Genomic DNA, 21,117 nt, shown 5'->3' on the forward strand with positions numbered 1-21,117 from the left:
TTATTTGAGAGAACGAGCAAGTAAGCATGAGCAGGGGAGGATAGAGGGAGAAGCAGACTCCCTGCTGAGCAGGGCACCTGATGCAGGGCTCCATTCCAGGATCTTGGGATCATGACTAAGCCAAAGGCAGGTGCTTAACTGACTGAGCCACCCAAACTCCCTCCCCCCCAATAGTTTAGTTTTGCCTTTGTTTCCCTTGCCTCAGGAGACATATCCAAAAAAATGTTATGTCCAATGTCAGAGAAATTGCTGCCTGTGTTCTCTTCTAGGATTTTTATGGTTTCAGGTCTCACATTAGGTCCTTAATCCATTTTGAGTTTATTTTTGTGTATGATGTGAGAAAGTGGTCAAGTTTCATTCTTTTGCTTGTAGGTGTCCGGTTTTCCCAGTGCCATTTGTTGAAGAAAGAGACTGTCCTTCCCATTGGGTGTTTCCTGCTTTGTCAAAGATTAATTGATCATATAGTTGTGGGTTTATTTCTGGGTTTTCTGTTGTATTGATCTGTGTGTTTGCTTTTGTGCCAGTACCATACTGTTTTGATTAACACAGCTTTTTAATATAACTTGAAGTCCAGAATTGTGATGCCTCCAGTTTTGTTCTTCCTTTTCAAGATTGCTTTGGCTATTCGGGGTCTTTTGTGGTTCCGTACAAATTTTAGGATTATTTGTTCTAGTTCTGTGAAAAATGCTTTTGGTATTTTGATAGGGATGGCATCAAATCTGTAGGTCACTTTGGGTAGTATGGCTTTTTTTTTTTTTTTTTTAAGATTTTATTTTTATAAATACACCCAATATTGGAGCTCCAACTCACAACCCCAAGATCAAGAGTCACATGCTCTACTGACTAAGCTAGCCAGGTACCCCAGATAATATGGCCATTTTAACACTATTTGTTCTTCTAATCCATGAGCATGGAATATCTTTTCCATTGCGTTGTGTCATCTTCAGTTTCTTTCATCAGTATATTATAGTTTTCAGAGTACCAGTCTTTCACCTCCTCGGTTAAGTTTATTCCTAGGTATTTTATTATTATTGGTGTAATTTTAAATGGGACTGTTTTCTTAACTTCTCTTTCTGCTGCTTCATTATTAGTGTATACAAATGCAAAGGACTTCTGTATAGTGATTTTCTATCCCATGACCTCACTGAATTCATTTATCAGTTCTAGTAGTTTTTTGGTGGAATCCTTAGGGGTTTCTATATATAGAATCATGTCATCTGCAAAGAGTGAAAGTTTTACTTCTTCCTTACCAAACTGGATGCCTTTTATTTCTTCTTCTTGTCTCATTGCTGTGGCTAGGACTTCCAATACCATGTTGAATAAAAGTGGTGAGAGTGGACATCCTTGTCTTGTTCTTGATCTTAAGGGAAAAGCTCTCAGTTTTTCACCATTGAGTCTGATGCCAGCTCTGGGTTTTTCCACATAGGGCCTCTTATATGCTGAAGTATGTTCCCTCTAAACCTGCTTTGTTGAGGGTTTTTATCATGAATGGATGTTGTGCTTTGTCAGATGCTTTTTCTGAATCTGTTGAAATGATCATGTTTTTATCCTTTCTCTTGTTGATGTGATGTATCATGTTGATTGATTTGCAAATATTGAAACACGCTTGCATCCCAAGAATAAATCCCACTCGATCGTGATGAATTATTTTTTTCATGTATTGTTGGATTCAGTTGGATTTTTTTCGTGTATTGTTGCATTTGCTAATATTTTGTTGAGGATTATTGTGTCTATATTCATGAGAGATATTGGCCTGCAGTTCTCTTTTTTTGTAGTGTCTTTATCTGATTTTGGTATCAGAGTAATGCTGGCTTCATAGAATGAATTTGGAAGCTTTCTGAAGGATATTTTTGTTGGGCATAGAATTCCAGCTTGGCAGTTATTTTCTTTCAGCATTTTAAATACATCCCATTGTCTTCTGACTCCACTTTTTGTTGTTGTTGTTTTTCTTAGTGAAGTGATGTCTGGTTTTCATCAGTTTTAAATAATTCTTCTAGGTGATTTTTTTTGTGTCTAAGCACCTTGAATTCCATAGACCCTTTTGAATCTGTAGCTTGATATCTTTTGTCAGATTTGGAATATATTTAAAATATTGTTTCTCTCCCACTCTTTCACTCACTCCTTCTGGGATTCTGGAGAGCTGTATGTTATATCTTTCTCTGCATCCTCTATGTCTCTCGTGTGCTTTTCTCTGTTCTCCACCTTTTTTCTCTTTTTGTGCTTCATGTGGATATTTTCTATTGACTGTTTTCTAGTTTAGTATCCAATCTGCTGTTACAAGCATCTGTTTTATTATTTTATATTTGTGTATTTTTTAGTCCAGAATTTCAGTTATTTTTTATTTGTTTATATAGATTTCTGTTCTCTGGTGAAATTCTCATCTTGTCATCTATTTTACCAAACATTTTAATCAGATTTTATTATTTATTTATTTATTTATTTCTTAAACGATTTTATCCATTTATTTGAGAGAGAGAGAGAGAGAGCACAAGTTGGGGGGGGCAGAGGGAGAAGTAGAAAGACTCCCTGCTGAGCAGGGTGCTTGACATGGGGCTTGATCCCAGGACTCTGAGATCATGACCCAAGCCGAAGGCAGATGCTTAGACAACTGAGCCACCCGGGTGCCCCAAATCTCAGTTATTTTAAAGTCTGTGTCTGATAATTAAACTATCTGGATCCCCTTTTGGTCTTTTTTTATTGTCTGCTTTTTCTCTTGGCTTTCAGTTACTTGGTCCTGTCTCCTAGCATTCCTAGTAATTTTTAAAATGAATGTCAGACAATGTACATATAACAAATTATAGATGGTCTGGATGATGATATTGTTCTCTAGAGAGGATTTAATTTTCTTATAGTGGTAGTTAAAAAGTAGAAGCAAATGACCTTGATTCAATACAGGCTTGAGATGACTTGAGGCTTTGTTTTAGACTTCTTAAGGGCTGGTTTAAGTCCAGTTTCCCCTTACTCTGAGAGTTTTGTCCTTCAGAGGTATCAAATGGAATCCTGGGGTATTTGCCAGAGCTTGTCCTTCTTGGCAGGCCCTGAACTGTAATTTTTCTTTTCCCAGCACTGTGAGCCTACCCAGAGTTCTGCTTACCTTTTTTTGTTTTAAAATAGGCACTTTTTTTTTTTTTTTTTTTTTTGCCTCTTGCTCCCCACACAGGTTAGGATTCAGTAAATACCCTAAGGGCAAATGCAGTACAGAACATCCAGCCTCATTTTTCTGTGGTTGCCTTTTCTGTGGAATTTCAACCCCTCAAATCCTGCCTGTCTTGATAAGCCAGGAGCTCTGATTTCTGTCTTTGCAGCCCTGGGAGACTGTCAAAACGTCTAGAATGCAGCTAGTTGCCTCAGGAGGAAAAAGTGATGGAGAATGGCAGGCTTAACTCTACATCTCCTTTTTTCTCTGGTATTTTGGCTTCTCTCATCCTGCCTGCTTTCTGTGTTTATTTTTGTTTGTTTGTTTTTAAATCCCATTTTTATAGTTTTTCTTGCCAGGGGAATTGGTCAGATGCACTCTACTGTATAATAATTTATAATGGATGTCTATTATTAAATAACTTATTGAATAATAACTTATAATAAAGCAATATTATAAATAATTTTAAGCATATATTAATCATTGCAGTGAACTTGACAGATTAGGATCCTGCCCTCATGCAGCTTTTATTCTTTCGGAGAAGTATTACCTACACCTTTATTTATATTGTGATAAACCGTAAAAGAGAAGTATAGGTTGTTACCTGCTTATTATAGAGATTTAGTTCAGGTGAGGGAGGTGGTGGTCAAGGACAGTTACTTTGACGAAGTGATATTTGAGCAGAGCTCTGAAGGATGAGTAGAATTAACTTAGGAAAAGTAAGATGTTGTTAAAACTATGGATTAAAGAGAACTTAGAGTGAAAAGGGGCATAGTGGATTTAAGGTATCAAAGAAAGCGAGTGTACTTGGACTGATAGGCAAGTGCAAAATTATGCTGAGCTCTTTATAAGCTTTACTAAGAATTTTCTTATGTTTTTTTTTCCCCGTTTTTTTCCAATTCTGATGTGATCACTGGTCTGACTCTAATTCTCTTTCTGTCCCTAGACAGAGTTATTTATTTTAGTTATTTACTCAGTACAAATATATTAGGTGTCTTTTGCAAACAAGCTTCTAAATGAGATACTGAGGTTGATTAAAGACAACATGGAACATTGGCTCTAGAGTCAGACAAACCTGAGTTAAAATGTTACCCTACTAATTAGCTATATAATTTTGCATCAGTTATTTAATATCTCTGAACCCGAATTTTCTCATGTGCTAAATACTAATGGAAGTGATAATAGAAGGATTAAATGAGCTAATTGATAAATTTGCTCAATAAATGGTGGCCCTTTTTACTATTAAACAACTATAAACCATGAATTCTACTCTCAAGTTGCCTAAATTCTATAGGGCATGACATACATCAATAGTTATAATATGTAAAAGGCAGTAAATGATAAAAGAAGTGAAAAAGCAGTGGAGGTACTACTTCCAGACTTGGATATTAGGACTATTTAAAGATGAATGTAACATGTGATAGACTTGGAGCTAGCCATTTTCAAAAGCAAATTTGATGTATCACTATCTTATTTATAAACTTTTACATTTTGTCAAGCTAAACTACCACACTCCTGATTTCTCCCCTTGCAATATGCTGTAAAGCCATATGAAGCAGTTGGCTTCCTTTCTGACCTCATTTCCTATTCTCCCTTCACTTAGGAAGCTATAGCTTCATCATCATCGCCTTTCTGTTCCTCTGACACACTGGACATAGTTCTGCCTTGGGATTTGTGCACTTGGTGTTCCTTTGACCCAGAGTGCTTTCTCCCACCTGTCTACTTGAGTTTTCCCTCTCACTACCCAATACCTTCAGATCTGTCTGCCCAAATATGACCTAAATAGCAAAGACGGAATTACCTCTTTATTTAAAAGAATGTCCTATTTTTCGCCTGCCCCCTTAACACCATCACTTTCTTTCCTCTTACCCCGATTTTCTTCATATACAACGTATTATATATTTGTTTCTTTATTATTTTTACAGCCTCCCCAAATACACCACCAGGAGGGTAGAGACTTTGGTTCATTCTGTCTTATCTCCATAGTCTAAAAGAGTACTTGTCCTGTAATTGCTTCTCAATACATAATTTGTTGAATAAATGAACATATGTTTTCTGGTTCAAATCACAATGTTTTTTATTTTTATTTTTTAAAAATATTTAAGAGAGAAAGAACAGGAGGTGGGGGTGGCAGAGGGAGAGAGAGTCTTAAGCAGACGCCTTACTGAGCATGGTGGCGCCTGACATGGGGCTCCGTCTCACCACCCTGAGATCATGACCTAAGCTGAAACCAAGAGTCGGGCGCTTAACCGACTGTGCCACCCAGGTGCCCCTCACAATTTTTATGAACTACGTTTAAAAAATCATTCTAGAACTAAATTAAGAAGCAGCACTTAGGTGTTTTTGTCTGATATAGGAAGAGGAAGTAGGTCTTTTGAGATAAATTTTTGGGTAAGATTTAGAAATGTGGATTGCTTGGTAGTTCAGGTAAGTGAGTTAATAACTGGGTAATATGCAATATACAAAGGGCAAACATGATTCCATTGACTACTTGATCCTGGAGAGAAGTCTTTTGGCCTATTATAAGTACTTCTTTGGATCTGGCCACTTTTTTTTTTTTTTTTTTTAAATAGAGTTTACTTTTAAGAGCACTTCTACGTTCATGGCAGACTTAAGCAGAAAGTACAGAGTTCATATAGTCCCTCTGCCCCCACATATGCACAACCTCCCTGACTATTAACATTAGACACTGGAGTGGTATATTTGTTACGTCGATGAACTTATGGTGACATATCATTAATACCCAAAGTCCATAGTTTTCGTTAGGGTTCACTCTTTGTGTTACGTATTCTGTAAGTTTTGACAAATACATAATGACCATACTGTCTGTAAAATTACAATATTATACAGAATAGCTTCAGTGTCCTAAAAGCTGTGTTCTGCCTATATGTCCCTCGAAACCCTCTACCCCTTGGCAACCAGCCACTGGCAATGTTTTTACTGTCTCCAAAGTTTTGCTTTTTCCTGAATACCATAGAGTGGGAATCATACAAGATGTAGCCTTTTCTCTTAGACTCATTTAAGTTTTCCCTGTGTCTTTTCTTGGTTTGGTAGCTCATTTCTTTTTAGTGCTGAATATTATTCCATTTTCTGGATATATCACAGTTTATTCATTTACCTACTGAAGGACTTCTTGGTTGCTTCCAAGTTTTGGAAATTATGAATTAAGCTGTTATAAACAACCATGTGCAGGTTTTGTGTGGATGTAAGTGTTCAGCTCCTTTGGATAAATACCAAGGAAGAGGATTGCTAGATCATATGGTAAGAGTATGTTTAGTTTTTAAGGAACTGCCAAACTGTCTTCCAAAGTGGCTGTACCATTTTGCATTCCCACCAAGAATAAATGAAAGTTACTGTTGCTCCAAATCCTTGCCAGAATTTGGTGTTGTCAGTGTTCTGGATTTTGGGCATTCTAATAATAGGTGTGTAGTGTTATCTCATTGTCGTAATTTGTAGTTCCTGAATGACATTTGATGTTGAACATCATTTTAAATGTTGATTTGCCACCTGTATATCTTTGTTGAGATGTCTGTCAAGTCTTTGCCCACTTTTAAATCAAATTGTTTTCTTATTGCTAAGTGTTAAGAGTTCTTTGTATATTTTGGATAGTAGTCCGTTATCAGATATGTCTTTTGCAAGTATTTTCTCCCAATCTGTGGCTTGTCTTCTCATTCTCTTGACAGTGTCTTTTTTTTATAATAATATTTTTTTATTATATTATGTTAGTCACCATACAGTACATCCCTGGTTTTTGATGTTAAGTTCGATGATTAATTAGTTGCGTATAACACCCAGTGCACCATGCAATACGTGCCCTCCTTACTACCCATCACCAGCCTATCCCATTCCCCCACCCCCTCCCCTCTGAAGCCCTCAGTTTGTTTCCCAGAGTCCATAGCCTGTCATGCTTCATTCCCCCTTCTGATTAACCCCCTTTCTTTATCTCTTTCTTCTCCTACCGATCTTCCTAGTTCTTATGTTCCATAGATGAGAGAAACCACATAATTGTCTTTCTCTGCTTGACTTATTTCACTTAGCATTATCTCCTCCAGTGCCGTCCATGTCGCAGCAAATGTTGAGAAATCATTCTTTTTGATAGCTGAGTAATATTCCATTGTATATATGGACCACATCTTCTTAATCCAGTCATCTGTTGAAGGGCATCTCGGCTCCTTCCACGATTTAGCTATTGTGGACAATGCTGCTCTGAACATTGGGGTGCATATGGCCCTTCTCTTCACTAAGTCTGTATCTTTGGGGTAAATACCCAGTAGTGCAATGGCTGGATCATAGGGTAGCTCAATTTTTAACTTTTTAAGGGACCTCCACACTGTTTTCCAGAGTGGCTGTACCAACTTGCATTCCCACCAACAATGTAGGAGGGATCCCCTTTCTCCACATCCTCTCCAACAATTGTTGTTTCTTGCCTTGTCAATTTTTGCCATTCTAACTGGCATAAGGTGGTATCTTAGTGTGGTTTTGATTTTAATTTCTCTGATGGCTAATGATTTTGAACATTTTTTCATGTGTTAGCCATTTGTATGTCTTCATTGGAAAAGTGTCTGTTAATATCTTCTGCCCATTTTATGATTTGTTTATTTGTTTCTTGTGTATTGAGTTTGAGAAATTCTTTGTAGATCTTGGATACCAGTCTTTTATCTGTAGCGTCATTTGCAAATATATTTTCCCATTCCGTGGGCTGCCTCTTAGTTTTTTTGACTGTTTCCTTGCCTGTGCAGAAGCTTTTTATCTTGATGAAGTCCCACAAGTTCATTTTATCTTTTGTTTCTCTTGCCTCTGGAGATGTATCATGAAAAATGTTGCTGTGGCCGATGTCGGAGAGGTTGCTGCCTATGCTGTCCTCTAGGATTTTGATGGATTCCTGTCTCACATCGAGGTCTTTCATCCATTTGGAGTTTATTTTTGTGTATGGTATGAGAGAGTGGTCAAGTTTCATTCTTTTGCATGTAGCTGAATCTTGACAGTGTCTTAGGCTGAGCAGAAGTTTTTAATTTTAAGGAAGTCCAGCTTCTCCATTATTTCTTTCACAGATCACGCCTTTTGTCTTGCATTTAAAAAGTCATTATTATACCCTAAGTGATCTAGGTTTTTTCCTGTTATCTTCTAGTAGTTTCATAGTTTTGCATTTTATATTTAGGTCTGTGATCCATTTTGAGTTAATTTTTAGAGAAGGGTGTAAAGTCTATGTCTAAATTCTTTTTTTTTCTTAGTTCTAGTACCATTTGTTAAAAAGACTATTTTCTGCATTGTCTCACTTTTGCTGTTTTATATGAAAGATCAGTTAACTGTATGTGGGCTTAACATTTTATTTTTATTACTTTTAAATATTTTTATTTGAGTATAGTTGACACGGCCTTTAAATTTTTGAATGAGTTTGTCATATCCACAAAGTAATTTGCTGGGATTTTGATTGGAATTGTACTGAATCTATAGCTCAAGTAGCTCAATTGATATCTTGTCAATCTTCCCATCCGTGAACACGGAATATTTCTACATTAATTTAGCTTATCTTTAATATCGTTCATCAGAGTTTTATAATTTTCCTTATATAGATGTTATACATATTTTGGTAAATTGCGCTAAATTATACCTAAGTGTCTAATTTTTTCAGGTGCTCATATAAATGTATTGTTTTAAATTTCAAATTTCACTTGTTCATTGCTGGTTTACAGGAAATTGATTGACTTTTGTGTATTAACCTTGTATCTTGCAACTTTGCTGTAATTGCTTATTAGTTCCATAAGTTCTTTTTTTTTTTTATTCTTTTGGATTTTCTGCTTATGCAACCATGTCATCTGTGAACAAAGACAGTTTTATTTCTTCCTTCCCAGTATGTATACATTTTATTTCCTTTTCTTGTCTTTTTTCATTAGCCTGGACTTCCAATATAATGTTAAAAAGGAGTGGTAAGAGGAGACATCTTTGCGAAGTTCTTGATCTTGTCAGGAAGTCTTCTAGGTTCTCACCATTAAGTATGATGTTAGCTCTAGGTTTTTGTGGATTGAGGATATTCCCCTCTATTCCTAGTTTGCTGAAGAGTTTTTATCATGAATGAATTTGGATTTTGTCAGATGCTTTTTCTGTATCGATATGATCATGTGATGTTTCTTTTTTAACTTGTTAATGTAATGGATTACATTAAATGATTTTTGAATGTTGAATCAGCCTTACATACCTAAGGTAAATCCCACTTGGTTGTGGTGTATAATTTTATTTTATACATTGTTGGTTTCAGTTTGCTAATATTTTTCATCACATTTTTGTTAATAATTGGCTCCCTCATGGCATGCTGATCAAATACTCAGTTAAAGCTTTGAAAAATAATATTTGTGTTGGAAGACCGGTTTTTTTCCTCTATAGTCTGAATTGGCTGAATCTACGAGATAGAATTTAAAGCACATTATATAAAGATTTTTTGAGAATCAATTTAATGTGCACAGGTAATGGCACAAACTATCTGAGTTATAATCCCAGCTTTCCCATTTGTACACTGTGTAACCTTGAGCCAGTTATTTAACCTGTCCACGTCTTGGTTTCTTCATCTATAAAATGGGGGTAATGGTGTTACTTACCACATAGGGTTTTTATGAAGTATAAAAGAAGTAATATACATTAAGTCTCATAAAACAATAGCTGGCACTTAGTAGTAAGAGCTGATTAAATGTTACCTGCGATTATTATACAGTTCTGCACTTAGATTCAGACAAACTCAGTTGTTTAAGATGTGAGTGATATGACTTAGCACAACTGAGAAAGATTAGGTATCATAGTCTTTTGTGGATTGTAAACTCAGGAGTGATAGTGTGATTTGGATAGGATAATGGTTAATGTAGTTTAAGGGTCTTAAAGAGGGGGTATGAGCCTTGATACTGCATGTACCATTTCCCACTAAATTAGTTTGTAGAAAAATTAAAATTTAATATTTCTGAGTTTGCCAGAGTCTAGGAGAAATATTCAATTACTTACAAAGTAGAAGAGCTGGATTGAGGAAACCAACCAAAACATTCCTGGATTTTGGCATAAGATCCTGTGAAAGAAGGAGGGAAAAAGTTTCATGCTTTTCTTTCTGATGGCCTGTCCCTGACCTGTAGACACATGGTTAGCACTAAGTGGAAAATTTGGCTGCTTTTCTCTTCTAGTGACTTTCAAACTTAAAAAAGTTATTTATATAAAAGAAAGGCTTCCTTTCTCACACCTAAACTGAACATCCTAATAGTGCAAACTGTGTTCCTTCCCTGATGTTTAACACCTTTATCTTATTGAATTTTCTCCATAACTTTTACCTTTTAACTAATGATATACTTTACTTATTAGAATTAAAGTCCCACAAAAGTTTTTTACTGAAGCACCTAGAACATTGCCTGGGACAACATAGATACTCAGTAAATACTAGCTTGAGTGAGCTGAATGAACAGAATCTCAGGCTTCAGTTCACTATATTATACCAATATGACCATAGCAGCTTTAAGTGAAGCCAGGGCTGGGACTTGGAGTTCTCTCCATTCGTTCCTGTCCCCTTACACCCTGTGGAATCTCTGTAAGTATCACAGTTTGAAAACCATTTTACAGGTAATGATCTATGTAAGATTGCTCAAGTAGGGTTCACCCATTTTCTTTTATCTTTCTTTCACTATCTAGAAACAGTAATTCCCAGAAAACAGCTGGGCCTGAGTGGGGTGATGATGGATACCTGGAGTTGGCTGCAGAAAGGCTCACTTCTTATGGGAAATATACTTCCTAAACTGTTGAGCTCTATTATTACAAGCTCTGGTTGAGAGAGAATGTCTGGTAGCAATGTATATTGCCATCAATTCAGAATATCAGAGAACATTATCATGCTGATGTTTTAGATACTTAAAATCAGAAAATATAATAAAGATGAAGATAAAATCTAAAATATAAACAGAAAACATATGAACCTGTGTTTCAAATGAATAATGTAACCATGCTGAAGAGAACCCAGGTGACTTTGGGGCATAGTATATATTTTCAAACTCAAGATAAAAAGAACTATAAACAAATAAGGAACCCTAGTTTGTAGGCTGTTTTTTGTTTTGTTTTGTTTTGTTTTGTTTTTGGCGATGGTATAATTTGGCAATTTTAAAACCTTTTTTTTTATAACTACTTTCTATTTTAAGATTGAGTAAATAACTTAGTGGGGGAGAAGGGAAGGTTCTTCCTTAAAATTGCATATAAATGTAGAACTGTTGAAATTGGAAAATGACCAGAACAATTTAAATACTATTTTCACACAAAAATAATTTGCAGGTACCAAACTATTGGTTGAAAGGTTGATGAGGAATGTGATATTTACCTAGCCTCAAGATAATTCCTTACAAAATATTAACTTATTACAAAGAGAAAAACAGTAACTTCACAGTGGAGAAACTTGTTAGGATGCCCTTTAACCAAGTGGTCAAAGTTAGCATCACTTTGATAATAGAACACACTAACCTCTTGCAGCTTTTGATATGTGCAAAGGACCCAGTGTTACTTTGTGACATTCCTACAAAAAATGCACCGCCTGAATTTAAACATGAGAGACCATCAGACAAAGGTAAATTGAAGGATGTTCTACAAAATAATTGGTCTGTATTCTTCAAAAATATTAGTCTTAAAAGATGTAGACTGAGGAACTGTTCCTTATGATAGGATTCTAAGGAGACATTACCACTAAATGCAGTGCATGATCCTGAATTGGATTTTGGACTGGGGAAAGCAATAGTTTTAAAGGACATTTTTAAGTCAGTTAGTGGTATTTGAATATGAACTCTATGTAACAGAAATTTTAACATTGATACAATACTGATTTGGTTAGCTGTACTGTAGTTATCTATCTGTCTTCCTAGGAAGATAATGGAGACATTGAGTGCTGAAATGGTACAATGTCTGCAACTTACTCACATGGTTCAGAAAAAAAGGTGTGAATGAGAGAATGACAAAGTAAATGGGGTAAAATGTAAATACTTGGTGGTATTTGCAAGTTATATAAGGATAAAAAAGTTACCTAAAAATTCATAAGTTACAGTCATCTTTTCATATATGGGAGTTGTGATGGAACAACTTGATTTTATCAGTTATTTATAGAATCATAAAAAAGTACAAAAATATTCTCATCACTTAGAGAAAGTAAAGTAGTGAAGGAAATGCTGATTAAATCGAAAAATTCCAAACTGTTAAGATACAGAGCAGAAGGACCTGAATTTTTGTTTGGAGTTCTGTCATGACCAAGTAACCTCATTGAGCACCTTGTTGTCCTATATTCATTTCCTTTGACATGTGTACAGTAGGTTTATTAAGGACTTCCTAAACATTTCCTATATAACTAATAAACTTCTGTAAGAAGGGTGCTTTATAAAAATCAGATTGCCATGTTCCAGACAAATATTTTAATGAATTTATTAAGAAAATTCGAAGGCCATTTTTATAATTATTTTTTGAAAGTTTTTATCTAAATTCTGTTTAGTTAACATACAGTGTAATATTAGTTTGAGATGGACAATTTAGTGATTCACCAATTCACTTGGTGGTCAGCACAACAAGTATATTCTTTAATCCCCATCACCTGTTTAACCCATCTCCACGCACACCTCCCTTCCAGTAACCATCGGTTTTTTCTCTATAGTTAAGAGTCTGTTTCTTGTTTTGTGTGTGTGTCTCTCTCTCTTCTTTTCTGCCTTTGCTCATTTGTTTCTTAAATGCCACATATCATATGGTATTTGTCTTTCTCTCACTTATTTCACTTAGCATTATACTGTCCAGCTCCATCTGTGTTGTTGCAAATGGCAAGATTTCATTCTTTTTTATGGCTGAGTAATAGTTCACTATACATATGTACCACATCTTTATTTATTCATCAGTCGGTGGACACTTGGGCTGCTTCCATATCTTGGCTATTGTAAATAATGCCACTATAAACATAGGAGTGCATGTATTCCTTTGAATTAGTGTTTTTATATTCTTTAGGTAAATACCCAGTAGTGCAATTGCTGGATTGTAGGGTAGTTCTATTTTTTAACTTTTTTTTTTTTTTTTAAAGATTTTATTTATTTATTCGACAGAGATAGAGACAGCCAGCGAGAGAGGGAACACAAGCAGGGAGAGTGGGAGAAGAAGAAGCAGGCTCCCAGTGGAGGAGCCTGATGTGGGGCTCGATCCCATAACGCCAAGATCACGCCCTGAGCCGAAGGCAGACGCTTAACTGCTGTGCCACCCAGGCGCCCCTATTTTTTAACTTTTTGAGGAACCTACATACCGTTTTCCACAGTGGCTGCACCAGTTTGCATTTCCATCAACAGTGCACAAGTGTTCCTTTTTCTCCACATCCTCACCAACACCTCCTGTTTCGTATGTTGTTGATTTTAGCCATTCTGACAGGTGAGGTGATTATCTCATTGTGATTTTGAGTTTCCCTGGGGATTAGTGATGATGAGCATCTTTTCATGTGTCTGTTGGCATTTTTGCAATTATTTGTTACGAGGGAATATTTTAGGGAGTGGAAGTTCTTTCTTTATTAAATCTTTGAGCTACAATGACACACAATCATTTTAATAATTTTTGTAAGTTATTTTAATACTTAATATAATTCTTATTAGACTGGTGACATTCATAAAAACTCACCTTGATAATAGTATCAATGAGCTTCTAACAAAATTATTCTATAGGGTTTATGTAAAATATTATTCCTGTCATTCCTTTAAAAAAAAGGTTTTTACCAAGGTTCTGAAAATTATGAGGCATATTCAAATACATTGCTTACAGTTTTTCTTTGTTCTAAAATTAGTGAAATAAAGATTATTTAAAGGTATTTTTTTTCATACTTTTCTGGATTTAAAAAAATTTGAGTATAGTTGAGATACAATGTTAAATTAGTTTCAGGTGTGCAGTATCGTGATTCAACAAGTTTATACATTATGCTGTGCTCACCACAAGTGTAACTACCATCACCATACAACACTACTATAGTACCATTGACTATATTCCTTATGCTATGCCTTTTAGTCCCATGATTTATTCATTCCATATTCAAAAGCCTGTATTTCCCACTCCCCTTCATCCATTTTGCCTAACTCCCTACCCTCCTCCTCTCTGGCAACCATCAGTTCTCTGTATTTATATATCTGATTCTATTTTTGTTTGTTCATTTGCTTTTAGATTACATGGAAATAAAATCATATAGTATTTGTTTTTCTTAGTCTGATTTATTTCACTTAGTATAATACCCTCTGGGTCCATCCGTGTTTTCTCAAATGGCACAATCTCATCCTTTTTTATGGCTGAATAGTGTTCTGTTTACATACATAGATACATAAACACACACAACACCCCACATCTATCTTATCCATTCATCTATTGTTGGACACTTAGGTTGCTTCCATATCTTGGCTATTGTAAAAAATATTGCAGTAAACAGGACTGCAAATAAATAATAATAATAATAAATTGAAAATAAAAAAGGTTTTTGTATTACTAAAACTACCCCCTTCAAATAAACACCTAACCTTATAACAGATAGATAATATTATAGATAATTTATTGGTAAATGCAGATATTGATAGAAATGTGTTTATTAATTGTCAAATTATTTGATTGAGAGTCTAAAGTCAGCAATAGTGACAGTTTAACTTGTTTGACCAGTGAAATGATAATTAAAATGGAATAGTCCTTCCTTAGACGGTAACAATAGTTCTACCCTGCTTTGATGGCATGTCTCTTTCTTTTTTTTTTCCTTATAAAAATTCCTTCCTGTCATTACCAAGAATCACTCCTTGTTGACACAGCTCTTTATGTTTTGGGACCCTTGAATACTTACTACCAGTGTTAGAAAGGATATGTGTGGAATGGAATTTGTGGGAGTTGTCAGCAAACAACAATATCTGTTCTACTTGTCTCTTTCTTTGTGTGTATACAGTATTTTAAATTTTAAAGATTCAGTCATTTACCTCTTAGGGGAATTATTTGTTATGAATTAGAGGAGGTTGTGGTTCTACATTGGTGTGTGGATTTTATAGTTTCTGTGGTAACTTGGAGCAGTCATCTTTCTTATATCATTAGAATAAAGTCCTATTTTCTGGGGAGAATTGAGGACCTCCTCTTTGTATTTTGTGTACCTGTGTTTTGTTTGGAATTACTCTATCAGTGCAATGTAGCAGTAATTATGTTACAACAATTTTGTGAGATGTTTATTATTCTCATTTTACAGATGAGGAAACTGAGGCTTGGTGAAGTTACGAAACTTGTCCAAAGTCACACAGCTTGTAAAGGGCACAGCCAAGATTCAGAGCCAGGTCTGTCCAACTTCTTAATTATAGCCATGAAACTTTGAAATAGCTGTTAAGTATCAACCTATGATTAGTTGTATTGCTATTAATATTGCTTAACTGTTGTTTAACTGTTACTGATAATTTTTTTAATGGTGAATTTTTTGTCCATGATAATTTTATGTATCTTCTAAATATTGTGAAAAGAGGTGTAACATAGTAATTGAGGGTCTGGGCTCTGGAGACAGACTCCTGGGTATGAATCCCTAAGCTTTTCCACTTACTTGTGTGACATTGGGAAAGTGACTTAACTTTTTCTATACCTCAGTTTTCCTACCTATAAAATGGTGATAATAATAATATCCACCTGGTAAAGTTGTTGTGGAGATTAAATTCTTTAATATGTACAAAAGCACTTGTAACAGTGCCTGACACACAGTAAGCATTCAATGAATGTTAGCTACTAGTATTATCATCTCCTAGCAGCTAGTAAAACAAATGATCATTACTTCTAATTCTGTTAGGAAATTGAATAAGGAAAGTTTAAGCAGCAATATAAGATACCACAAAATTCACATAAACCAAAATTAAATTTGAATAAGTTAGACCTAAGGAAAATCATACATTTGATCAATTTCAGATCTGTGTTAGAGCAAACTGGGCAACTGCTTATGGACCTCACACATAGAAGTGTACTTTATGTATAAAGACCATACATATGTCCACTGTAGATACCCTTTGAACCCTGTGTGATCATTGTATTATGAATGTGTTTTGTCTGTTTTCCTCTTATAGATGCAATTTATATTCAGAATAAATGTTTACATTTTCAGGTGGCTTTTAAGGAGATATTTTGGCAGTGTTCACATATAATTATCAAGAACCAAAACCTTATGTGTTATGTAAAATGTTAGTAACATTTCATCACTTGCAGGAGTAGTTATCAGAACTTACATTGTGTTGAATGTGCACACTGATTGTTCTTTGAACCAATGGGGCCACAGCACATTCAGCTAGAACTCAGCCGTGTACTGATCATATACTCTTCACTCATGCTTCTTTCTTGCAACCGTAAGAATTCTGAAGTGCCATATCCATTATTACTACAATTTAGTTAAAATATCTGTGATTAGTGACTAAGAAGTTTATACCAATTGCAAAAATAGCCATAAATGGTAGTAATTTGAGTCAAGTTATGCAAGTATTCCAAAGCTATAATTTTAAAATGGGACTTGCCTTGTAGGGCCCTGGGTAGCTCAGTCACTTAAGCATCTGACTTTGACTCAGGTCATGATCTCAGGGTCCTGGGATTGAGCCCCATGTTTGGCTCCCTGCTCAGCAGGGAGTCTGCTTGTCCCTTTCCCTCTGCTCCCCCCACCCCCAGCTTCTGCTCGCTCTCTCTCTCGCTCTCTCTCTTTCTCTCAAGTAAATAAATAAAATCTTTAAAAAATAAATGAATAAAATGGGACTTGCCTTGTATATGAGCCCAAGATCTCTGTAACTTTTTTTAAAAAAAGATCTTTGTAACTTTTAATGTACACATACATTTAATTCTCTTTATTTCATGATACTGAGTCTTCCTATCCTTGAACATGGTATGTCTTTGTAGTTATTTAAATACTTAAAAATATCTCTCAGTAAAGTCTTTTTCTTTTTCTCCATAAATCTCTCTCAGGTCTTCTCTTTGAATTATTAGATACCTTATTTTTGTTACTATTATAAATAGTATATTTTTCCTCTTTTGTTTTTCCTTTCCATTTCTTTTTGCTTATGTAAGCTTTTTTGGTATATGATATAGATCTATGTTCAGTCACCTTACTAAATTATTTTATTAAAATACTGTGAATGCAAACTGTGTCTTCCTTTCCAGGAGTTACATCTTTTCTTTTTCATTGTTGTGCTAATTAGGACTTCCAGTACAGTATTCAATACAAGTGTTAATAGTAGGCATTCTTATGTTGCACTTAATTTTTAAAAGCAAGTGCTTCTTATGTTTCACTATTAAGAATAGTGTTTGCTGTAGATTTTTGATAGATACTGTATAGGTTAAAGACATTTCTGTTGCTAGTTGGCTAAGATGTTCTTTTGTGAAGAATGAGTATTAAATTTTATCAGATACTTTTTCTGTATTTGTGAGAAGATCATATCAGTCTTTTTCCTTATTCTGTTAAGGTGGTGAATGACATTTATAGGTTTCCTAATGTTGAATTACCCTTGCATCGCTGGACTGAACCAAAATTAATATGATGGTCTTTTTTTTCATATACAAGTGGATTTAGTTTATTAGTATTTCATTTAGGATTTTGCATCTAAGTTCATGGGTGATAGTGGCCCATAATTTTATTTCTTATGTTATCTTTGTTTGGTTTTGGTACTCAGATTATACTAGCTTCAAAGAACGAGTTTGGAAACAATTCCTTTCTATCTCCTGCCTCCCCTAAGGGTTCATGTAAGACTAGAAAGATCTGTTTCTTGAAAGTTTGGTTGAACTTCTTTTCAGCTGTCTGGGCTTAGTATTTTGAGGGGAGTGTATGAGCTTAATATTTTTTGGGGAGGTATGTATTCAGTTTTCTAAATGGTTTTATTTAAAATTTCTGTTTGTAGTTAGGGCAGTTTTTAGAAAAAAATTTTCCTTTTTTAGGAATCCATTTTTTCTGGGTTTTTTAAGTATTTGGCATAAAGTTGTTCATTCTTATCTTTTAAATTTCTGCTTAGTATTTCTCTTTTTTATTCCTAATATTTTTTGTGGCTTTTGTTTTCCTTCATCAGTCTTATTAGAGGGTTTATGTATTTTCTTAGCTTTATCAAAAACCAGTGCTTGACTTCGATTTTCTCTATTATATGTTTTCTTTTTCATACATTTTTGGCCTTTCTCCTTTACACACTTTTTAAATGAAAAGCAGAGTGTAATATAGGGACATTAGGGTATCTCATATTTTCCAAGGACAGGATTTCACTAGGCTTTGAGAATAGCTGGACCCAGGGGTTTACAGTGCTACTAGGACCTTCTTTCTTTCTTCTTCCTTTCCTCTTGTTGTCAGCTGGCTTTTCTACTCTTCAGTCTATGTGGCAGAAAATGGTGATAATGAGCCTCTGAATTTGATGTCAGTTCCAACTTTGTGTGCTCTTGATTTTTCCAGGGATTTCAGATTTTTCCATCTGGATCACTTCTTTCTTTTTGGAGATTTTTTTTTCTTTAGAATTCTCAATGAGATTTTCTGTCATAAACTCTCAGCTATTTTGTCTGAAATCTATATCACTTTTTTTGTCTGTATCACTTTTTTTGATAGATATTGCATTAGGTCTAAAATTATGGGCTGGCAGTATTTTTTGTAGTCATTGTAAAAGATAATTCTCTTACAGTTGGTTTCCATTGTTGCTATTGATAAATCAGCTGCCTAATAATTGTTTCCTTAAGTGAATGTGTCTTTTTTTTTTTTAACCTCTTGCTGCTTTTGAACTCTTTATTTTTTGGCTTTCTGAATTTTCATATGCTGTACCTAGGTATAGATTTCTTTTTATTTATCCTCTGTGAGACTTTTACTGTGAATTGCTTATTTTCCCTGGAAAAAATACTTGCGGTTCTTCTTTGAGGTCCAAGAAGGAAACACATTGCTTCAAGAGGATATACCTTTAGTTTTTTTCCCCCAGATACCTCAAACTACTGCAATTTGGTGACTAAATTTATCCTTTGAGGTTTTGGACCACCCTAATGGGGTGACTTTGGATGGCAAATATGTGTGTGGGCTTGCTTGGCTTTACAACCTGTTAGGTATCCTTGTTCTCTTCTGCATCAGGAAGACAAATTTCCTTGTCCTTTGGTGATGAAGGGGTGGACCGGGTTTGCTTTTCCTGTTCACTCTTCCTGAGTGTGAAACTTTTGGATGGGGGCGGGTCCCAGCTTTATGGAGAAAGGGTCTCTTGTTAGATTTTTTCCGTTTGGGGTGGGTCTTAGTCTTTGATTTCTCTTCTCTCCCAAGAGATTATCAAAATTAAAGCTTAACTTGGTTTTTTAGGCAGATGTATACAAGATAAAAACTATTTCATTGTGCCACTTATCTCTTTGAGTTTCTGCTTTCTCATAGATTTTGGTCTGGTTATTTTATGATCTCACCAGCTCTTCAGTGCTTTTAATATTTTTTGAAATAAAATTTTACCCATCACTTTTAGCTATTTTCAGTGAGAGAATTAGGTGAATGATCTATCCTAATGTGCTACCGGAAGCGGAATTTTATTCAAATTTCTTTGGGTTTTCTTTTTTCTTTTTCTGATTCCTTCAGATAGATGCTTAACTCACCAGTTATTAGGCTTTTTTCTAACATAAGCATTTTTTTAAAAAGATTTTATTTATTTATTTGAGAGAGAGAGAGCAAGAGGGGGGAGGAGTAGAAAGAGAGGAATAAGCAGACTCTGCGCCGAGCTTGGAGCCTGATGCAGGGCTCGAGCCCATGACCTGAGATCATGACCTGAGCTGAAACCACGAGCCAGACACTCAATCGACTGAGCCACCAGATGCCCCTCTAATATAGGCATTTAAAGCTATACATTTATAAGTGTCTCATAAGGTTTGAAATGGAATATTTTCATCATTATTACTATTTTTAGAGGGGGAGGGGAAAAGGCAGAGGGGGAGATAGAGAGAGAGGGAGAAAGAGAAAGAGAGAAATTCCCAAGCAGGCTTCATGCTCAGCACAGAGTCTGATGCAGGGCTCTATCCCACGACCCCTAGATGGTGACCTGAGCTGAAATCAAGAGTTACACACTTAACTGACTGAGCCATCCAGGCGCCCCTAATTATTTTTAACTATATGTATTTAAGGTTTTTAATTTGCTATTATAATTTCCAATTATACTTTCTTAAGTCACAGCCTATGATCCACAAGTCAGTTAGGAGTTTTGAAATACGTGGATTTTAAAAGATTTATCTTTTTGTTATATTTAACACACCTTTCAAAAAACCCAGGATTTTCAGTTTGGATCACAAAGCAAGACTCAACTCTATGCTGTATATAAGAGATGTACAAAGTGATTTAGAAAAGTTAAAAATAAAGGGAAAAGCAAAAATAACGCAAGGCAAATGAAAACCAATATTCCATATCATTGAGATTTTTTGAGATTCTTGGAAGACTGATTTTACATTAATAACTGGTCATTTTTTTTCCTTCTCTTCCTCCTCTTTTTCCTTCTCCTCTTCTCTCTTCTCTTCCTCCTCTTTTCCTTACACTTTAATATATCTGAAACTGGGATCCATCTCTCATATTGGTATGCATCTTATTACTGGTGATATTTCACAATTAAGGAACAATTATTAATTAATTTTGGCAGCATTTTTTTTCTTAATACAACATATCCTGCAATCTTTGGTATCTTAGTTTTGGTGAAATATACATTTTTATATCTATATCATGACTCTTCATCCCACCCCATCCCCTACTTGAAATGCTCCTCTTTTTTTTCTTTCCCATCCTATGCTTGTATCATTCAAGACCTTAAGGGTGGGGCACCTGGGTGGCTCAGCCTGTTAAGTGTCTGCCTTCGGCTCAGGTCCTGATGGGATCAAGCCTCACATGAGGCTCTTTGCTCAGCGGGGAGCCTGCTTCTTCCTCTCCCTCTGCCACTCCCCTACCAGACTCCTGTTCTCACTCACTCTGCTCTCTCTTTCAAATAAATAAGTAAAAAATCTTAAAGCCTTTAAGAGTG

General features: G+C 35.2%; 1 protein-coding gene across 50 annotated transcripts in view; it reads left to right on the forward strand.

Moving 5' to 3' along the window:
- Positions 1-21,117, forward strand: part of NUMB (NUMB endocytic adaptor protein) — a 185,505-nt gene that overhangs the window by 70,608 nt on the left and 93,780 nt on the right. For 34 of the 50 annotated variants that reach the window (XM_048220108.2, XM_048220093.2, XM_057318357.1 and 31 more), the window contains one exon: positions 15,360-15,444. The exons of the other annotated variants lie outside the window; for them this stretch is intronic. The gene's annotated coding sequence lies outside the window, so the exon portion shown is untranslated. The remainder of the gene's footprint in view (positions 1-15,359; positions 15,445-21,117) is intronic. 50 annotated transcript variants of the gene reach the window in all.

The sequence above is a fragment of the Ursus arctos genome, unplaced genomic scaffold (assembly GCF_023065955.2).
Source record: "Ursus arctos isolate Adak ecotype North America unplaced genomic scaffold, UrsArc2.0 scaffold_25, whole genome shotgun sequence".
Classification (NCBI taxonomy): domain Eukaryota; kingdom Metazoa; phylum Chordata; class Mammalia; order Carnivora; family Ursidae; genus Ursus; species Ursus arctos.